Genomic DNA, 19,220 nt, shown 5'->3' with positions numbered 1-19,220 from the left:
TGTGCAGTATTGGTCTCCAAATTTGAGGAAGGATATTGAGGGCGTGCAGCGTAGGTTCTCTAGGTTAATTCCCGGAATGGCGGGACTGTCATATGTTGAAAGACAGGAGCGACTAGGCTTGTATACACTGGAATTTAGAAGGATGAGAGGGGGATCTTATCGAAACGTATAAGATTATTAAGGGATTGGACACGCTAGAGGCAGGAAACATGTTCCCAATGTTGGGGGAGTTCAGAACCAGGGGCCACAGTTTAAGAATAAGGGGTAGGCCATTTAGAACTGAGATGAGGAAAAACTTTTTCAGTCAGAGAATTGTAAATCTGTGGAATTCTCTGCCTCAGAAGGCAGTGGAGGCCAATTCTCTGGATGCTTTCAAGAGAGGGTTAGATAGAGGTCTTAAGGATAGCGGAGTCAGGGGGTATGGGGAGAAGGCCGGAATGGGGTACTGATTGTGAATGATCAGCCATGATCACATTGAATGGCGGTGCTGGCTCGAAGGGCCGAATGGCTTCCTCCTGCACCTATTGTCTATTGTCTATAAAAGGAGATGAGAAGGGATTTCTTCAGTCAGAGGATTGTGAATTCATGTTCAGAAGTGATAATGCTAAGGCTAGGGTGATGTTGAAGAGATGGTTAAGGTGGCATGGTGGCGCATCGGTGAAGTACATGTACACACTCCCTTTAGAGCCTCACCTGCACACTCGGGCCAATTTACGGAAGGCGTCACGTTGGCGCAGCGGTAGAGTTGCCGCCTCACAGCGCCCGAGACCCGGGTTCCATCCTGACTACGGGTGCTGTCTGTACAATGTTTGTACGTTGTCCCCGTGGCCTGAGCGGGCTTCCTCGGTATGCTCCCCCTTTCCTCCCACATTCCAACTGCGTACAGGTTGACAAAGCCAATTAAACGACAAACCTTCACAACTTATGGAGGTTTGTAGGTTAATTGGCTTTCCTCAAAATTGTAAATTATCCCTCGTGTGTCGGATGGTTCTAGTGTACGGGATAATCGCTGATCGGCATGCACTCGATGGGCTGCAAGACCTGTTTCCACGCTATATCTCTAAAGTCTAAAGCCTTTTGTCCATGCAATGTTTAGATTTTAGATTTTTTTAGATTTAGAGACACAGAGCGGAAACAGGCCCTTCGGCCCACCGAGTCCACGTCCTCCCAGCTAACACTATCCTACACCCACTAGGGACAATTTTTACATTTGCCCAGCCAATTAACCTAGATACCTGCACGTCTTTGGAGTGTGGGAGGAAACCGAAGATCTCGGAGAAAACCCACGCAGGTCACGGGGAGAACGTACAAACTCCGTACAGACGGCGCCCGTAGTCAGGATCGAACCTGAGTCTCCGGCGCTGCATTCGCTGTAAGGCAGCAACTCTACCGCTGCGCCACCGTGCCGCCCTTAATACGATTAAGATTAATGCAAGGGTTATTATCACTGATGCAGGCAAAACAAAAAACAAAACAAAACAAAGGCTGATTCCAATCATGAATTTCAGTATTACTGGTGTCAGGAGGTTATGGGGAGAAGGCAGGAGAATGGGGTTAGGAGGGAGAGATAGATCAGCCATTATTGAATGGCGGAGTAGACTTGATGGGCCGAATGGCCTAATTCTTCTCCTATAACATTGGCCTGGATGGAGGTTGTGGAAAGTAACTTAGACTTCCACCTGTGATTTGCCTGATAGCTTTAGGACCATAGACAGAGATCAAGGCCACTCTAACACACAACACATTACTGTCCGAGTCTTAATTACAAAGAAGCTGACTTTCACTATAAATATGCACTCTGTTGCGGTTAGGAAAAAGGGGAAAAGACAATGTTTTTCCTCTCATGCCACTAGATTAATGCTAACCATCTTGTCCACAACGTAATCTTCACTGATTTTGCAAATGTAAGCTCTCAGCAGCTGCTCTCCTTGAGAGCAGTTTGTCAGTTGCCATGGAGCGGTTTTATCTTTCTGCGCGGCACTGCCACCACTCCCACCACCCCACCCACGTCGCACGCCATCCTCCAACATAACACCCACACTTCGCAGCTCGAAGCTGCCAACAGCTCAAAACCTGCCTGCAGCAAGCACCAGCCCAGCTACCGCAATTAGAACTGCAAAGCGTTACCTTCCTTACGAGCGGTTCACTCGGACGTGTAAGAGCGCAGCGGCGGAGTTGCGGCCTTACAGCGCCAGAGACCCGGGTTCAATCCCGAGTACGTGGGCGCTGTCTGTACGGTGTTTGCACGTTCTCCTTGTGACCGCGTGGGTTTTCTCCGGGTGCTCTGGCTTCCTCCCGCACCCCAAAGATGTACAGGTTTGAGGTTAATTGGCTTTGGTAAAATTGCCAATTAGTCAGAGGGTGGAATTCATTGCCACAGAAGGCTGTGGAGGCCAATTCCACAGATCATTTTAAGGCGGGAAATTGATGCAGAGGGCGTGGAGGCCAAGCCAGTGGATATTTTTAAATCGGAGATTGACAGATTCTTGATCAGTGCGGGTGTCAGGGGTTATGGGGAGAAGGCAGGAGAATGGAGTTGAGAGGGAGAGATAGATCAGCCCTGACTGAATGGCGGAGTAGACTTGATGGGCCGAATGGCCTAATTCTGCTCCTAGAAGAAGGCATGAACATACCTGTTCATTATTATATCGTGCACTGCTAGCACTGATGAGTAACAAACTGGCTGCAACACCTCTTACATTGCAAGTGTGACCAACTCCAGGATGTTTCACTGAGTGTAAAGTGCTTTGGAAGACCACGAGTATGTTACAAGTGCTACTTTGTTAAATAGATCTTGGCAATGACGGAGCTATCACTCGAAGGTATTTACTTCACAAAATGCCGGAGTAACTCAGCGGGTCAGGCAGCATCTCAGGAGAGAAGGAATGGGTGACGTTTCGGGTCGAGACCCTTCTTCAGACTGATGTCAGGGGGGCGGGACAAAGGAAGGACATAGGTGGAGGCAGGAAGATAGAGGGAGATCTGGGAAGGAGGAGGGGAAGAGAGGGACAGAGGAACTACCTAAAGGCGGGACCCACCTTAAACCTATGCTTCCCCTTGCGCCCACCTGCCCAACCAATAATGGTCCTGCTGCAATATTTGACAACCATCTCCACAATACACAATAGTGTTCACTTTAGTGTCATCTGCAAACTTGCAAAACCAAGACAAAAAGCAAAAGCTTGCAGTTGGCCTTCACGTGACAAATATTGGACCTTACTCTTAAGAGTTTCTTAATTAAACGAAAGAGTGCACACAATATTTCAGTATGGGTGGCACGGTAGCGCAGCGGTAGAGTTGCTGCTTTACAGCGAATGCAGCGCCGGAGACTCAGGTTCGATCCTGACTACGGGTGCTGCACTGTAAGGAGTTTGTACGTTCTCCCCGTGACCTGCGTGGGTTTTCTCCGAGATCTTCGGTTTCCTCCCACACTCCAAAGACGTACAGGTATGTAGGTTAATTGGCTGGGTAAAATGTAAAAAAAATAAAAATTGTCCCTAGTGGGTGTAGGATAGTGTTAATGTGCGGGGATCGCTGGGCGGCACGGACTTGGAGGGCCGAAAAGGCCTGTTTCCGGCTGTATATATATGATATGATATGATATGATAGGAGACTATCAGGCAACTGAATCATCCTACCACAACCAGAGAGCATTGCTGAACTGCGTAAGGAAAAAAACTACTATCTACCTCTCTGGTGGCCCTCGGACTATCCCTGATCAGACTTTGCTGGCTTTACCTTGCACTAAACGTTATTCCCTTATTGTATATCTGTGCACTGTAAACGGCTTGATTGTAACCATGTATTGTCTTTCCGCTGGCCGGATAAAACTCAACAAAAGCTTTTCCCTGTACCTCAGTACACGTGTCAATAAACTCAACTGAACTGATCTTATTGACTACAGGATTTCTTTCTGACTGTGCTTGGCAAAATAAGTCAAAGATTATTTTTAGACATTTGGTTGGAATTTTCAAAATTGCACAAAATTGCTAAGGGGCCTGACAATCTATCAATGACATTATGCTATTAAAATCTTTATATAATTATGGAAATATACAGGGTATTGTTGCTTGAATCAATAAATCATATGTTTCAATTCATTCAGTACCAATGTTGCGTTGTTTAAGGTACAAGGAATTGCACTGCAACACGTTTACAGACTCCTGATATTAACAATGGGAATATATTTTGTCAATATTCTTTGTGAGCGTGAGGTAGAAATGATGTTTACAATTAAAAACCACGTCAAGCCTGAACAATACACACATTCAGCCAACTGATAGAAAGGACGCAAACTTTTACGGCACGGTGGCGCAGCGGTAGAGTTGCTGCCTTACAGCGAATGCAGCGCCGGAGACCCGGGTTCGATCCCGACTACGGGCGCCGTCTGTACGGAGTTTGTACGTGCTCCCCGTGACCTGCGTGGGTTTTCACCGACATCTTCGGTTTCCTCCCACACTCCAAAGACGTGCAGGCATGTAGATTAATTGGCTCGGTATCAATGTAAAATTGTCCCTAGTGTGTGTAGTAGGATAGTGTTAGTGTGCGGGGATCGCTGGTCGGCGCGGACTCGGTGGGCCGAAGGGCCTATTTCCACGCCGTATCTCTGAACGAAACTAAAGTTAAGGTTGATAAAACAGAGCTGTAAGAGGATTGCAAATACGTTTGAAGTAGTTTGATGGGCAATTAAGCCCTGGATCCTGGCTGTTTGGTTACAGACACATTAAGCCAATTGCTTAAACATGCATATTTGATGCAAGTATTTAGTTTGCTTTGCAAATCCAGGGCAGTGAACAAATAACATTTACGACATTGATTGCGCAGGCGCTTGGATAGACAAAAAACATTTTCCAAGACTCAAATTGGCTAAAAAAAAATGGCACATACCATCTTTCCAAAAATCAATCGAGGTTTTTCTTCACTTGGGGAGATTGCTGGGGTTCATAGTCTAATAGCTAGCATGCAAGAGCGAGCTAGATAGAGCTCTTAAGGATAGCGGAGTCAGGGGGTATGGGGAGAAGGCAGGAACGCGGTACTGATTGAGAATGATCGGCCATGATCACATTGAATGGCGGTGTTTATTCACAAAATGCTGGAGTAACTCAGCAGGTCAGACAGCATCTCAGGAGAGAAGGAATGGGTGACGTTTCGGGTCGAGACCCTTCTTCAGACTGATGTCAGGGGGGGGGCGGGACGAAGGAAGGATATAGGTGGAGACAGGAAGATAGAGGGAGATCTGGGAAGGAGGAGGGGAAGAGAGGGACAGAGGAACTATCTAAAGTTGGTGAAGTTGAATGGCGGTGCTGGCTCGAAGGGCCGAATGGCCTCCTCCTACACCTATTGTCTATTGTCTATTGTCTATTGTCATATGAAATTGCATTGACAAGACTGGGCCACCAAACATGTCAAAACTCATGAGATTTGCCTTTCTGTTTATTGTTTTGCCGGGAAGGTAATCTCATTTAGAATTCCGTTCGCGAGCTCCTGCTTAGAAATGTTTCCGCAGAATTTGCGCCTGGCAGTTTTTCTCGCACAGACCTCGCTTCCTCTAAAAATATATAAAAATTGGGTCTCTCGTTGGCACTTGACAGATTAATAAAAAGCTGCAGTGCAGAAGCATCCATCCTGCCCTGAAGAGTCAGGAACGTGGCTGAGAGAAAGAGAATGTAAGGTTCGGTTTTGTTTATTGTCACGTGTACCCGACCGAGTTACAGTGAAAAGATTTTGTTGCGTGCCAACCAGTCGACGGAAGGACAATACTCGATGGCCATCGAGCCATTTACAGTGTACAGATTCATGATAAGGGGATACACAATATGGATGGAGTAACTCAGCGGGTCAGGCAGCATCTCCGGAGAGAAGGAATGGGTGACGTTTCGGGTCGGGACCCTTCAGAGTGGATAAGGGAATAACGTTTAGTGCAAAGTCCAAACAAGGATAGTCCGAGGGTCTCCAATGAGGTAGATGGTAGCTCAGGCCTGCTCTCTGGTTGTGGTAGGATGGTTCAGTTGCCTGATAACAGCTGGGAAGAAACAGTCCCTGAATCTGGAGGTGTGCGTTTTCACACTTCTGTACATTTTGCCTGATGGGAGAGGGGAGAAGAGGGAGTGGCCGGGTGAGACTGGTCCTTGAGGTGAACACTCAACACTCACTAAAGATGTGGAGGGGGGAACGGGGACAATCATCACTAAAGATGATTAGTGAAGGCATCAAAGGTCATGGGGAGAAGGCAGGCGAATGGGGTTGAGAGGGAATAATAGATCAGCCGTGATCAATAGACAATAGGTGCAGGAGGAGGCCATTCGGCCCTTCGAGCCAACACCGCCATTCAATGTGATCATGGCTGATCATTCTCAATCAGTACCCTCCCTCTCCATCCCCTCCCTCTCCATCCCTCTCTCTCCATCCCCTCCCTCTCCACCCCCTCTCTCTCCACCCCCTCTCCCTCCACCCCCTCTCTCTCCATCCCCTCTCCCTCCATCCCCTCTCTCTCCATCCCCTCTCTCTCCATCCCCTCCCTCTCCACCCCCTCTCTCTCCATCCCCTCTCCCTCCATCCCCTCTCTCTCCATCCTCTCCCTCCATCCCCTCGAGCCTGCACCACCATTCAATATGATCATGGCTGATCATCCAACTCACTATCCCGTACCTGCCTTCTCTCCATACCCCCTGATCCCTTTAGCCACATCTAACTCCCTCTTAAATATAGCCAATGAACTGGCCTCAACTACCTTCTGTGGCAGAGAATTCCACAGATTCACCACTCTGTGTGAAAAAAAACTTTCTCATCTCGGTCCTAAAAGATTTCCCCCTTTATCCTTAAACTGGATGGAGGGGGAGGGATGGAGGGGGAGGGATGGAGGGGGAGGGATGGAGGGGGAGGGATGGAGGGGGAGGGAAAGCAAGGGTTACTTGAAGTTAGAGAGTAGGGGAAAAAAACTGCTGATGCTGGTTTAAATCGAAGGTAGGCACAAAATGCTGGAGTAACTCAGCTTTAAGGGTCTCGACCCGAAACGTCACCCATTCCTTCTCTCCAGAGATGCTGCCTGACCTGCTGAGTTACTCCAATATTTAGGGTCCACCTTGAAGTTAGAGAGGTCAATGCACATACCGCTGGGGTGTAAGCTCCCCCATCTTGTTGCGTCTCATTGCCTGTATCTCGTTTTCACCTAGCCCACAGCTAACAATGCACATACCGCTGGGGTGTAAGCTCCCCCATCTTGTTGCGTCTCATTGTCTGTATCTCGTTTTCACCTAGCCCACAGCTAACAATGGCCTGTCTCCTTTATCACCGTTACTTTTGTTTGCACATCTTTCATTCGTTTATTCTACATCACCGTCTATATCTCTCGTTTCCCTTTCCCCTGACACTCGGTCTGAAGAAGGGTCTCGCCCCAAAAAGTTACCTAATCCTTCTCTCCGGAGATGCAGCCTGACCCCGCCCGCTGAGTTACTCCAACATTTGGTGTCTATCTTGGGTGTCGATGGCCGGTGGCTCGTGTATGTGGCCTTTCAAACGAGATACAAGTAATTAAAGTAAGAACCCATGGTTATGGCGTTGTTACGGATAATCCCAATCCCCATTCCCTAGAAGGCTCACAGGTACATCTCCTAAAGCTACCAGCCTTGGAGGGCATCTACAACACACGATGCCTCAGAAAAGCCACCAGCATCCACAAAGACTCTTCACACCCCTGCAACAGTCTGTTCGAACTCCTTCCATCGGGCAGACGATACAAGGCCTTCTACGCCCGCACCTCCAGACTCAGGAACAGCTTCATCCCCAGGGCCATAGCTGCTATGAACCGGTCCTGCTGAGCCGGATGGCCACATCGCACAGCGAACCGGCACAGACCTACTTGCACTTTATTCTGTTTTAAAACTGTTTCTAATTTGTTTCATTGGGTAGTTTAAATTAATACTGACTAGCTAATTAATTTATTGCATCGTATGGGAGGTGCATTCCCAATCTCGTTGTACCCCTGTACAATGACAATAAAGATATATTGTATTGTATTGTATTGTATTGTATTGTATTGTATTGTATTGTTACTGACACGAACTCTATTCCCCCCAACGCTTATAATTACTTGTAATTGTACAAGTCATTTGTAATTCATGCCTGTAATTACTCGACGGGTTGTTGAAGGCAGAGGGCCTTTCAGTTAAACAGGGCACCGAACCCCAGAGTGTGACGCGGTCAGCGATGAACCCAGAAGCACCACCGGCGATAACGGGCACGGCTGCTGCGATAATGGCACACTTCACGATGTGTTGATCCTTCCCGCATCGACTGAATCAAAGCACAATGAAAAGACGTACAGTGTTCCCTGAGATATTGGTCAAATATATAACAACAAACCCCAGAGAGAGAACTGTGGCCAATGTAATAATTCAAAAGGAACCGCAAATTCCTGTTTTATACCAGAGAGAGACACACAAAAATGCTGGAGTAACTCAGCGGGTCAGGCAGCATCTCTGGAGAACATGGACGGGTGACGTTTGGGTCGGGACCCTTCAGTCTATTTCACGATCAAAGTAGCTTTGTTTGAAAGTACAGGAGAGGAATGTGCAGAGATAGAGAGGTTAATATTGGGTTAATATTGCTCACTCGGGAAAACAATGAATTTGGTTGTTAATATTGAGATCATTTCTTATTTGTTTCTCTGGAATAGGGACTGTGTTATTCATAAGGGTTGCTGAAATTGAGTTTGCCATAACACTTACTCGTGATATTTTCATATAAATATTTGAAAATGAAAAAAAACATTGAAATGGCATCGGACCAGGAAAATAAGATTAGATAATTGCTGTGGAGATGCCAGCTCACAAGAACCATATGGGCCCCATCTGTGAATAAAACACAACAATCCCCACACACAATGATTAATTTGTCTCATTGATTGTTTGATTGATTGAAAGATACAGTGTGGAAATAGGCCCATCGAGTCTACAGAGTCTACAGTACTCTAAGGTGGTGCAGCGGTAGATTGGTTGCCTTTCAGCACCAGAGGCCCAGGTTCCATCTCGACTACGGGCGCTGTCTGTACGGAGTTTGTACGTTCTCCCCGTGACCCGCGTGGGTTTTCTCCGAGATCTCCGGTTTCCTCCCACACTCCAAAGACGTTCAAGTTTGCAGGTTAATTGTTTTGGTATAAATGTGAAAAATGTCCCTTGTGTAGGATAGTGTTAGTGTGCAGGGATCGCTGGTCGGTGTGGACCCGGTGGGCCGAAGGGCCTGTTTCCACGCTGTATCTCTAAACTAAACTAAACTAAACGAAACAACCTGTTCACGCTAGTTCTATGTTTCTTTCTTAGATTAAATTTAGAGATACAGCGCGGAAACAGGCCCTTCGGCCCACCGAGTCCGTGCCGCCCAGCGATCCCTGCACATCAACACTATCCTACACACACTAGGGACAATTTTTACATATTACCAGTCAATTAACCTACATACCTGTACGTCTTTGGACGTACGTCTCCACATTCTACATTCTGCCTGTTATCACACATCCACTCTGTACACATTAGGGGCAATTTAGAAAGGCCAGTTAACTTATACGCCTGCACGTCTTTGGAATTGGAAAAAAAAGGGGGGGGGGGGGGGGAAGGCATGTTGTAAAAGGGAGAACGTGCAAACTCCATGCAGACAGCACCCAAAGTCAGGATGGAACTCGGGTGATGCTACACCAGCTATGCTACAGTCACTTTAGACACAGTTATATTAAAAACAGAGTTGGTGACATTGTTTTGTGCTGGATAGGTTATGAGAGACAACGCATTAGATGCTGCCTGACCTGCTGAGTTACTCCAGCATGTTGTGTCAATAGACAATAGACAATAGACAATAGGTGCAGGAAATGAGGGGGGAAACCGGAGCACGTCTTTGAAATGAGGGGGGAAACCGGAGCACCCGGAGGAAACACACATGGTCACAAGAAGGGGCGGCACGGTAGCGCAGCGGTAGAGTTGCTGCTTTACAGCGAATGCAGCGCCGGAGACTCAGGTTCGATCCTGACTACGGGTGCTGCACTGTAAGGAGTTTGTACGTTCTCCCCGTGACCTGCGTGGGTTTTCTCCGAGATCTTCGGTTTCCTCCCACACTCCAAAGACATACAGGTATGTAGGTTAATTGGCTGGGTAAATGTGAAACAATTGTCCCTAGTGGGTGTGGGATAGTGTTAATGTACAGGGATCGCTGGGCGGCACGGACTTGGAGGGCCGAAAAGGCCTGTTTCCGGCTGTATATATATGATATGATATGATATGATATGATAAGAAGAACGTGCAAACTCCACACAGACAGCCCACAAGGTCAGGATTGAACCTGGGGGCTCTGGAGCTGTAAGCTGCGCCACTGTGCCGCCACTTGGACCAAGGTTAAATTGCTAAGGGGCAATAAAATGTCCACGTCCTATATACAATTTTTAAAAATATAGATAGCTCCAACAATGTTCTTCATTTGTGATCCTTTTCGATGTATTACCTTTACACTACACCAGGTCCATATTGAGCCTGTGCACTCCGATTCCTTGGTCCATTTGATAATCATTTTTAGTTCATGCCCAAGACAGACACAAAAAGCTGGAGGAACTCAGCGGGTCAGGCAGCGTCTCTGGAGAGAAGGAATAGTTGGCGTTTTGGGTCAGAACTCTTTCTCAGACTCGTGCCCATTGTCTGTTGTTGAGGTTTGTAGAATGTGGAGTGATCCTGGATAAGCATCTAGTCCACAGCCAATGGAATGCAATAACTAGGTACTGTCGATGCTGGTTTATACCAAAGATAGACTAGGCTTGTACACACTGGAGTTTAGAAGGATGAGAGGGGATCTTATCGAAACCGTATAAGATTATTAAGGGGTTGGACACGTTAGAGGCAGGAAACATGTTCCCAATGTTGGGGGAGTCCAGAACAAGGGGCCACGGTTTAAGAATAAGGGTTAGGCCATTTAGAACTGAGATGAGGACAAACTTTTTCAGTCAGAGAGTTGTGAATCTGTGGAATTCTCTGCCTCAGAAGGCAGTGGCGGCCAATTCTCTGAATGCATTCAAGAGAGAGCTAGATAGAACTCTTAAGGATAGCGGAGTCAGGGGGTATGGGGAGAGGGCAGGAACGGGGTACTGATTGGGAATGACCAGCCATGATCACATTGAATGGCGGTGCTGGCTCGAAGGGCCGAATGGCCTCCTCCTGCACCTATTGTCTATTGTCTATTTTGCAGGTTAATCGGCCCTCTGTAAATTTCCTCCCGGCATGTGGGGGAGTGGATGAGAAAGTAGGATAACATGGGAACTAGTTTGAACGGATGATCGATGGTCAGCGTGGATTCAGTGGCCGAAGGGCCCCATCTATAAACTAAACTGAAACAGTGGCTTCCTCAGATATCATAAGAAGTAGTCATAGATCGACCAATGAAAGCTGCTGATGCTGGAAGTCTGAAATAAAAAAACAGAAAACGCAGAAACTTGCATTTTCTGTTTTGCAAACACAAATTAAATGCAAAAATTCTTAGCAGGGCAGGCAGCATCTGTGGAGAGAGAAATAGTTAATGTTTCAGGTCCTGAACCCTTTGACTGACAAAGGGCTTGGAGTCAGTTTTGACAAATGGGCTTGGATGTGAAGTAGTCACTGTTTTTCATTTGATAGATGATGCTGCCTGACCTGCTGACTATTTCTGGCAATTTAAGGCTTTATTAAGCAGGAGCCAACGTTATTGATGTGGGTCTTGGGCCACAGACAGGGCAGGCTGTGTACGGATAGCAAATCTCCTTGGCCGGGTAGACATTACACGCTGTAGTCCAAGGCAGTCCATCAGATGACAAAATGCAAATCAGATCTGAACCAGATTTTTTTTGTAGCCATTGTCACATAACACTGATCACTTTTGTCAAGTCCCCCTACATTTCTTTCCATTTTAGAGTGGGTGTGTTGGAGATATAACACTTCGATTCACTTCCGTAGAGTAATGCAGAAAAATGCAATCGCTCATTAATTGAAGGCTTTCCCCAACCACCTGCCCATCTTAACTCCTTTCTATGGGTTTGTACCAAGACCATTCACATAACTTGGGCGGCACGGTGGCGCAGCGGTAGAACTGATGCCTTACAGCGCCAGAGACCCGGTTTCGAACCTGACTATCTTCGGCATAAACCAGTATCTGCTGTTCCTTCCTACACCTTTTGCCTTGGTCTGCGCCTTCACAATTCTCTTTGCAGACCAAGTCAAAATGTGTCTGTGTGAAATCACGGCGGCGCGGTGGCGCAGCGGTAGAGTTGCTGCCTCAAAGCGCCAGAGACCCGGGTTCGATCCTGACTATGGGCGCTGCCCGCACGGAGTTTGTACGTTCTCCCCGTGACCTGCGTGGGTTTTCTCCGTGATCTCCAGTTTCCTCCCACACTCCAAAGACATGCAGGAATGTAGGCTAATTGGCTTGGTGTAATTGTAAATTGTCCCGAGTGTGTAGGATAGTGATCGTGTACAGGGATCGCTGGGAAGGCACGGACTCGGTGGGCCGATTGGCCCGTTTCCACGCTGTATCTCTGAACTAAACTAAAAAGAATTCTAAATATTCACTACCCTCTGGGTGAAGAAATGTCTTCTCATCTTAGCCCTGATAGGCCAAGTCCTTATTTTGAAACAAGTTCCAGACTACACAACCATGGAAACCATCTACCAAGCTGCGGCCACCAAATCATGTAAAAATTGTCCAAATTCAATGTTATCAGTTAGAATAGTTTATTGTCACGTGTACCGAGGTACAGTGAACAGCTTTTGTTGCATGCTATACAGCCAGCGGAAATACATTACATGATTACAATCGAGCCATTCACAGCGTATAGGTACATGATAAGGCAATAACGTTCAGTGCAAGGTAAAGCCAGTAAAGTCCGATCAAAGATAGTCTGATAGTAGTTCAGGACTGCCCTCTGGTTGTGGTCGGGTGGTTCAGTTGCCTGGATAATAAGACATGATAATAAGACAATGTTGGTGGTGAATCTGTGGAATTCTTTGCCACAGAAGGCGGTGGAGGCCAAGTCAATGGATATTTTGAAACCAGAGATGGATAGATTCAACAACAGACATCAGACTTGAGCTGAAAATTCTTGTTGAATGGACTGGGAAATCTAATTGTAAAAGCTTAATATAAACGGTATAGTATAAGACAGCTCAGAAGCTTCAGATTGAGGATGGAACCAAGTCAGAGAGCCATACAGCGCGGAAACAGGCCCTTCGGCCCAACTTGCCCACACTGGCCAACATGTTCCATCTACACTAGTCCCACCTGCCTGCGTTTGGTGGGTGTATGGAACGAGCTGCCAAAGGAGGTAGTCGTGGCAGGTACTATAGGCAACATTTATTGAACATTTGAACAGGTACATGTACATGTCCACCGTGCTGCCCTTCACACCCCCACCTCTACAGATTTAGCCTTAGGACTAATGGAATTAATATGGAGAGAAAGCAGGAACGGGGGTACTGATTGTGGATGATCAGCCGTGATCATACTGAATGGCGGTGCTGGCTCGAAGTGCCGAATGGCCAACTCCTGCACCTATTTTCTATGCTTCTTTCTGGTAGGAAACCGGAGCACCAGGATGAAACCCACACAATCACAGAGAGAGCGTGCAAACTCCGTCCCGGCAGCATCGGAGGTCAGGATCAGAGAGGGAGACACGGAGATATGGAAGGAAAATAACTGCAGATGCCGGCACAAATCGAAGGTGTCACAAAATGCTGGAGTAACACAGCAGGTCAGGAGCTGTGACTCTGTACCACATATTTATTCACAGGTGAGGCGAATAAACCTCTGGAGAGGTGAGGTGTGAAAACGAAATATCAAAGGTGACGCGGTTTAAGGAAAATGTAGAGGGGTTAGCTGAGGGGTACAATCAGCAAATATTTAATCAGAAAGAGAGTAAATCTAGTCAGAGAACTGGGGGGGGGGGGATAGAGGGAGAGGGGGAAAAGCAAGAGTTACTTGAAGTTAGAGAAGTCAATATTCACTGAAGAACGGTCTCGACCCGAAACGTCACCCGTTCCTTCTCTCCAGAGATGCTGCCTGACCCGTTGAGTTACTCCGGTTATTAATCTCTATCCGCTGGGCTGCGAGCTGCCCAAGCGAAATATGAGGCGCTGTTCCTACAATTTGCACTGGGCCTCACTCTGACAGTGGAGGAGGCCCAGGACAGAGAGGTCAGCGTGGGAGTGGGAGGGGAGAGCTAAAGTGTTTGGCAACCGGTGGATCTCGCAGGTCCAGGCGCACTAGTTGAGTTCTAAGTGTCGCTGTATCTGTTGTGGAGGCGGACGGCGGGAGGTCTATAGACAATAGACAATAGGTGCAGGAGGAGGCCATTCGGCCCTTCGAGCCAGCACCGCCATTCAATGTGATCATGGCTGATCATTCTCAATCAGTACCCCGTTCCTGCCCTCTCCCCATACCCCCTGACTCCGCTATCCTTAAGAGCTCTATCTAGCTCTCTCTTGAATGCATTCAAATTGGCCTCCACTGCCTTCTGAGGCAGAGAATTCCACAGATTCACAACTCTCTGACTGAAAAGGTTTTTCCTCATCTCAGTTCTAAATGGCCTACCCCTTATTCTTAAACTGTGGCCCCTTGTTCTGGACTCCCCCAACATTGGAAACATGTCTAGGCAAGAGTGTTTCAATAGCACCAGCTTGGGGGGGGGGGGGGGGGAGCTTTAAACAGGAGGTTAAAGTCAACATCTGGATACAAGTGACGAAGGGCTGTGACCTGAATCCTTTATCATCGTAACTTTTTTCTTTGCATATCTTTCATTCATTAGGTTCCCTGTCTCTCTACATCACCGCCTGTAACCTCTCGTCGCCCGTTCCTTCTCTCCAGAGATGCTGCCTGTCCCGCTGAGTTACTCCAGCTTTTTTTTTTCTGTGTCGATCTTCGGTTTAAAGCAGCATCTGCTGTTCCTTTCATCCACGAGTGATGTGGTCCTGGTATCCGATTCGTGCCAATGTGAACACTTGGGTTTTGCAGAAAAGGGAAAGGCAGGAAAGTGTGCGACCGGCTTGAATTCTTCTACGTTTCTCCGGAGAGGCATTAAGAGAGAGAGAGAGAGAGAGAGAGAGAGAGAGAGAGAGAGGGAGACCTTTTTGTTTCGCGAGCTGGTGATAATTCCATGCATTGTTTGATGTTTTAGCAGGTTTGTAGGTTAATTTTAATAATAATATGCCTTTATTGTCATTGTACGGACAGTACAACGAAATTAGAAGTGCTACGTCTGAAACAGTGCAACAGTGCAAATCTTTCAAAGACAATCGCACAAACATAGGAACACAACACAACAAGCACCAATATCAATAAAAAACCAATAAAGACTAATAAACAATAAATGAGTTTTACACCTAAGATGCTGAAAATATATTTTTTTAAAGTGCAACAAAAGTGAGAGTCACATCAAATCAAGTCTTGACTGGGTAAATGTTTTTAAAAAATTGTCCCTAGTGTGTGTAGGACAGTGTTAATGTGCGGGGATCGCTGGGCGGCACGGACTCGGCGGGCCGAAGGGCCTGTGTCTCTAAATCTAAATCTAAATCTAAATAAATATTCAGAACCAGGGGCCACACACACAGTCTAAGAATAAAGGGGAGGCCATTTAAAACTGAGGTGAGAAAAAAAACTTTTTCACCCAGAGAGTTGTGAATTTGTGGAATTCTCTGCCACAGAGGGCAGTGGAGGCCAATTCACTGGGTGAATTTAAAAGAGAGAGTTTGATAGAGCTCTAGGGGCTAGTGGTATCAAGGGATTATGGGGAGAAGGCAGGCACGGGTTACTGATTGTGGATGGTCAGCCATGATCACAATGAATGGCGGTGCTGGCTCGAAGGGCCAAATGGCCTCCTCCTGAACCTATTTTCTACGTTTCTACAAAGAAAATAACTGCAGATGCTGGTACAAATCGAAGGCATTCATTCACAAAATTCAGACTGAAGAAGGGTCTCGACCTGAAACGTCACCCATTCCTTCTCTCCTGAGATGCTGCCTGACCTGCTGAGTTACTCCAGCATTTTGTGAATGAATGCCTTCTATGTTTCTATGTTTTATTCGCAATTGTTTACTGTATGTCATGTTGTTACTTGCGAGCAAAGCACTTAGACACGTTCCTAGTATGTGTACATAACTTGGCTAATAAAATATATATATATATATACATTCAAATGTATTCATTGTTGGTAGCGAGGACCTTAGTTCAGCTATTTGTAAGTATCTTGAGATCCAATCTTCAGAGGGGGGAATCTAAAGGTAACTGTTTTTAAAATTTATAAATCTGTTCACAATATCAATCTGCGATCAGATACGTCGCAAGTTGACACCGGAGGGGTGGAGGAAGGAATTGCAGATTACACCGAAGATAGACACAAAAAGCTGGAGTAACTCAGCAGGTCAGGCAGCATCTCTGGAGAGATGGGAATGGGAGACCCTTCTTCAGACTGGAGGTCACAGATGGAGTTTAAATCGTTGAGTGGAAACGATGAACTGCAGGTGCCGGTCAGTGCACAAAAGGACACGGAGTGCTGGAGTAACTCGGCGAGGTCGGGCAGCATCTCTGGAGAAGGTGGACAGGCGAGGAAGAAAGGGTCTGGACTCGAAACATCATCCACCCGCGTTCCCCAGAGATGCTGCCCGACCTCGCTGAGTTACTCCAGCACTCTGAAGGTATTTATTCCACAAAATGCTGGAGTAACTCAGCAGGTCAGGCAGCATCTCAGGAGAGAAGCATCTCCCGAGATGCTGCCTGACCTGCTGAGTTACTCCAGCATTTTGTGGAATAAATACCATCCATTAGTACCAGCATCTGCGGCTATTTTCTTACACAAACCAGCACTTTGAGTCAGACGGGTCTAAAAAATCACCTCTGCCAGCCAACAAACAATCAACAGTCCACATCTACAGCAAACAGCACACACTTGGGTAGATTCGTTTTTGTTTTTAAAAAACCGCTCTGAGATTTAGAAGAGGGGTTGAAAAAAATAACAAATAAACAGTTGCATGCAGTCCCCCAATCACTACACAAAGTCAAAAGAGAAAACTGCGAACAGATGTGAAAGTCAGTATGAACCTACCTCGTCCACTGGAGGGAGGGGAGGTGGGTTTCGGTAGGGTATGGGATGTGTGTTGATTGAAACTCTTAACTTCTCCCTCGGCGGTCTAACCACCACCACCACCACACACCGGCTCACACCCACCCAAGAGCTTGCCTTTTGTTCTGCATCCAAACTTCTTCTGTCTCGAATGCAAGGAAGGTTTTTTGTTGTTGTTTCTCCTCTCTCTCTCTCTCTCTCTGTGTGTGTGGATCTGTGAACGAGTCAGGTGCATGCCATGAGCGAGTTGGAGAGGGAGAGGGAGAGAGAGAGGGAGAGACTTCCTGAGAGCGTGGAGTGCCTGGAATACTTATCAGATCTGTTCATATTGGCTCATCCAGGGCGACGCTCTGCAAAAAGCATCTTTAGCAAACACCAACTAAACCTTCAGAGAAGGAGGGGAGGTGTCTCGACTTAAAACAGTGCAGTTGAACGACAGAAGCCAAGGGCACAATCGAAGGCGACCAGGGCAAGTGGCGATTAAGTGGTTGACCAAATGGTAGGCGTGGACATTGTGGGCCGAATGGTCTTTGTGGCTCTTCAAAAGAAACGCAAAGAGGGCGGAATAGAATGAATGTTTTCTACGTACCTGATGTAAATCAGGTAGTTAGACAGGTAGATGGATATATCCAAAGATAGGTATCTTTTGACAGGTAGAAGGTATTTATTCACAAAATGCTGGAGTAACTCAGCAGGTCAGGCAGCATCTCAGGAGAGAATAGACAATAGACAATAGGTGCAGGAGGAGGCCATTCGGCCCTTCGAGCCTGCACCGCCATTCAATGTGATCATGGCTGATCATCCAACTCAGTACCCCGTACCTGCCTTCTCTCCATACCCCCTGATCCCTTTAGCCACAAGGGCCACATCTAACTCAAATATAGATAGATATCTTTTGACAGGTAGAAGGTATTTATTCACAAAATGCTGGAGTAACTCAGCGGGACAGGCCTCATCTCAGGAGAGAAGGAATGGGTGACATTTCGGGTCGAGACCCTTCTTCAGACAGGTAGATAGATATCAGGTAGATATTAAAGGTAGATTGGCATATAGATAATGGGAGGTAAACGTTGCCCATTCCTTCTCTCCTGAGATGCTGCCTGACCTGCTGAGTTACTCCAGCATTTTGTGAATAAATACCTTCTACCTGTCAAAAGATATCTATCGTATAAGAAGATAACTGCAGGTGCTGGTACAAATCGAAGGTATTTATTCACAAAATGCTGGAGTAACTCAGCAGGTCAGGCAGCATCTCGGGAGAGAAGGAATGGGTGACGTTTCGGGTCGAGACCCTTCTTCAGACTGAAGAAGGGTCTCGACCCGAAACGTCACCCATTCCTTCTCTCCCGAGATGCTGCCTGACCCGCTGAGTTACTCCAGCATTTTGTGAATAAAAGATATCTATCTATGGATATATCCATCTACCTGTCTATCTACCTGATTTACATCAGGTTCGTAGCTTACATTCATTCCATTCCGCCCTCTTTGCGTTTCTTTTGAAGAACCACAAAGACCATCCTGCTGAGTTACTCCAGCATTTTGTGAATAGATAATGGGAGGTCAGCTCTCAATTAGACCGAGTGACCGATGGGAACAAGTGCTCGGTTGACCGGGTGCAGGACAACCGGTGAAATGAGGGCTCGTGTTTCAGGGTCGTGCCAAAACCTCACCCCAGTCCATTCACAGGTAGACACAAAATGCTGGAGTAACTCAGCGGGACAGGCAGCATCTCTGGAGAGAAGGACGAATGGGAGACGTTTCCGGGTCGAGACCCTTCTTCAGAGATTCATTCACAGATTTAGCCTTTTTAAAATAAAAATCCCTGCTATTTTCAGCCACATGTTTGTAGAATGTTTTTACAATGCGGTTTACAATACAATACAATACAATACAATATATCTTTATTGTCATTGCACAGGGGTACAACGAGATTGGGAATGCGCCTCCTATACGATGCAATAATTTAATTAATTTAAACAACAACAACCCAACGAAACAAATTGTAACAGTTTTAAAGACAGAATAAAGTGCAAGTAGATCTGTGCCGGTTCACTGTGCGATGTGACCATCCGGCTCAGCAGGACCGGTTCATGGCAGCTATGGCCCT

At 46.8% G+C, this 19,220-nt stretch overlaps 1 protein-coding gene across 2 annotated transcripts in view; it reads right to left on the bottom strand.

Annotated features, from left to right (window-relative positions):
- celf2 (cugbp, Elav-like family member 2) overlaps positions 1-17,482 on the bottom strand; it is a 714,069-nt gene extending 696,587 nt beyond the window's left edge. For both annotated transcript variants that reach the window (XM_078419503.1, XM_078419505.1), the window contains exon 1: positions 17,096-17,482. The gene's annotated coding sequence lies outside the window, so the exon portion shown is untranslated. The remainder of the gene's footprint in view (positions 1-17,095) is intronic.
- Positions 17,483-19,220: the final 1,738 nt, after the last annotated feature.

Source organism: Rhinoraja longicauda, chromosome 23, assembly GCF_053455715.1.
Source record: "Rhinoraja longicauda isolate Sanriku21f chromosome 23, sRhiLon1.1, whole genome shotgun sequence".
Classification (NCBI taxonomy): domain Eukaryota; kingdom Metazoa; phylum Chordata; class Chondrichthyes; order Rajiformes; family Arhynchobatidae; genus Rhinoraja; species Rhinoraja longicauda.
This window is presented reverse-complemented; position numbering and strand designations above follow the sequence as displayed.